The 2,500-nt window shown below is 55.3% G+C and overlaps 3 non-coding genes across 3 annotated transcripts; all 3 read right to left on the bottom strand.

Moving 5' to 3' along the window:
* Positions 1-46: 46 nt before the first annotated feature.
* Positions 47-158, bottom strand: TRNAL-CAA (transfer RNA leucine (anticodon CAA)). Its single transcript has 2 exons — positions 121-158; positions 47-92 (listed from the first exon to the last, which is right to left on the bottom strand). It is a non-coding gene; the product is annotated as a tRNA-Leu (tRNA).
* A 1,692-nt stretch (positions 159-1,850) lies between these two features.
* On the bottom strand, positions 1,851-1,962 carry TRNAL-CAA (transfer RNA leucine (anticodon CAA)). Its single transcript has 2 exons — positions 1,925-1,962; positions 1,851-1,896 (listed from the first exon to the last, which is right to left on the bottom strand). It is a non-coding gene; the product is annotated as a tRNA-Leu (tRNA).
* A 288-nt stretch (positions 1,963-2,250) lies between these two features.
* On the bottom strand, positions 2,251-2,323 carry TRNAV-AAC (transfer RNA valine (anticodon AAC)). The gene has a single exon. It is a non-coding gene; the product is annotated as a tRNA-Val (tRNA).
* Between the last annotated feature and the right edge of the window lie 177 nt (positions 2,324-2,500).

The following is a 2,500-nucleotide window of genomic DNA, read 5'->3' as shown; positions in this document are numbered from 1 at the left end:
CGCAAGCCTTACACTCTGAAATGTGCTCAAAAAAATGAGCCCGGCTTGTCAGGAGTGGGATTTGAACCCACGCCTCCAATCGGAGACCAGAACACCCAGATGCAGGGAAGAGCTGCGCCTCTTGAGTCTGGCGCCTTAGACCACTCGGCCACCCTGACAGCTATGGGCAGGATTGGGAAAGATTCTTCAGTACCCAACGTCGCCACGTGCCAGCGCCGGTTTTCATGCCCCGATCTCTGCATCAAAAGTACCCAAACACTCACTTAAGGACCCAGGGATGGCAGGAAACGCCCACTGATGGAGCCAGTGGACAGTTTGCAGGGTGCAAATAAGGGCTGGCCTCAGATCACTCATGGCTTAGTGCCGGCCTGTCCATACCTGTCGAAACCTGCATGCGGTCAAATGTGTCCGATTGACATTGTGGAAATAAAAAGAAACCAGCACCATGTTTCTGCCCTGTCTCGAACCGGGGACCTTTTCCCGTGTTAGGCGAATGTGATAACCACTACACTACAGAAACAGCTCTGGTAGGCTGCGCTCTAGTGTGCTGGGACAGCTTTCAGTTGAAAGGCTTTGTGGCACTGATGTCTCATGGGGCCCGCTGGTACCTGCCAGGTGGCACACACCAACGTGAAAGTTTGGCGCAAGCCTGCGCCGGACGTACATGGCAGCACTCACAGCACCTCACACACAGGTTGCAGACACATACAAAAGACCAAGCTGGATGCAACAGTGGCGCGAGCCATGGCAGTCCCCACCCAGAAGGCATGTCCAAACCGTTATACATCAGCTCGCCGCCAGCGCATCATTACAAAGGAGGGGGAATTTCCAACACTGCCTCTTGGGCCATGGGCTTAAAAGCAGCCAACCATTGGCGACGGGCATCGAACCAGATACGTTCACGCACAAACTATTTTTGGGGGGGAATTGGGGACTCTGTGTTTTTTGTTTTCGGCGCTCCAAAAAAAAGGGCTCGTCCTGGATTTGAACCCGGGACCTCTCGCACCCTAAGCGAGAATCATACCCAGACCAACGAGCCACTGCATGCAGAGAACAGTGAGGGGGAGGGGGGTGGTCTGCTTACCTCACTTGGCGCCATGCCCCAGTCGCTCCACGGCCTGACCCCTGCGTGTCACGTGGCCTGCCCCTGGCGCAAGCGCAGAGGACTGAGCTGCCTCTCAAGCAGAGAAACAAGAAGAAGAGCGGCAGCCTTCGCTGGCCAAAGGCCATCTGCTGCCGCTCGATCGGGCTCGATCAGGCGAGATATATGTGGCCGACCGGCCTAGAGCGCAAACCTGTGCTGCTCAGGGTGGGCAGCTTCCCAGCAGGAGGATGTGTCTTGAAAACCGACAGAGGCAAGAAGGCGCACTCCCTCAGCCCGCTCCAACCTCTGGATTCCTGCGAATTTCAGAAGAGAACTCTGGGGCAGCATGGCTTCTGTCATCTCCCAACAGCCTTTCTGTTCTTGCTATGTAAATACCTTTACATCCCCCGAACTGAGCATGTCTGTTTTTTTTATTTTTATTTTGCTGAGGTGTGGTGCCTTCAACGACCGACAGGTGGCAGGAGAGCACTTTCTCCAACTGTGAAGGGGACTTTTTTCACTTCCTGAGTAGACTGGGCTCAGTGACATATGCCACCAAGCCAGCCACTAGAAAATGCAGGTTTTGCAGCCGTGGGCCAGTGGGGGTTTAAGGGCAGGTGTGCCTCCGGCGTCTCTGGCAGACAGCTCCAGTTGCAAGGCAGCAGAAGAGAACAGGGAGGCTTGCCGGGCGCTGCATTCGGGGGCCCCCACGAGGTTTTCCGCAAGCCTTACACTCTGAAATGTGCTCAAAAAAATGAGCCCGGCTTGTCAGGAGTGGGATTTGAACCCACGCCTCCAATCGGAGACCAGAACACCCAGATGCAGGGAAGAGCTGCGCCTCTTGAGTCTGGCGCCTTAGACCACTCGGCCACCCTGACAGCTATGGGCAGGATTGGGAAAGATTCTTCAGTACCCAATGTCGCCAGGTGCCAGCGCCAGTTTTCATGCCCCGATCTCTGCATCAAAAGTACCCAAACACTCACTTAAGGACCCAGGGATGGCAGGAAACGCCCACTGATGGAGCCAGTGGACAGTTTGCAGGGTGCAAATAAGGGCTGGCCTCAGATCACTCATGGCGTAGTGCCGGCCTGTCCATACCTGTCGAAACCTGCATGCGGTCAAATGTGTCCGATTGACATTGTGGAAATAAAAAGAAACCAGCACCATGTTTCTGCCCGGTCTCGAACCGGGGACCTTTCGCGTGTTAGGCGAATGTGATAACCACTACACTACAGAAACAGCTCTGGTAGGCTGCGCTCTAGTGTGCTGGGACAGCTTTCAGTTGAAAGGCTTTGTGGCACTGATGTCTCATGGGGCCCGCTGGTACCTGCCAGGTGGCACACACCAACGTGAAAGTTTGGCGCAAGCCTGCGCCGGACCTACATGGCAGCACTCACAGCACCTCACACACAGGCT

Source organism: Ambystoma mexicanum, chromosome 2q, assembly GCF_040938575.1.
Source record: "Ambystoma mexicanum isolate Mex_15411 chromosome 2q, UKY_AmexF1_1, whole genome shotgun sequence".
NCBI lineage: Eukaryota > Metazoa > Chordata > Amphibia > Caudata > Ambystomatidae > Ambystoma > Ambystoma mexicanum.
The sequence above is the reverse complement of the archived record's forward strand: the minus strand, read 5'-3'. Positions and strand labels throughout refer to the sequence as shown.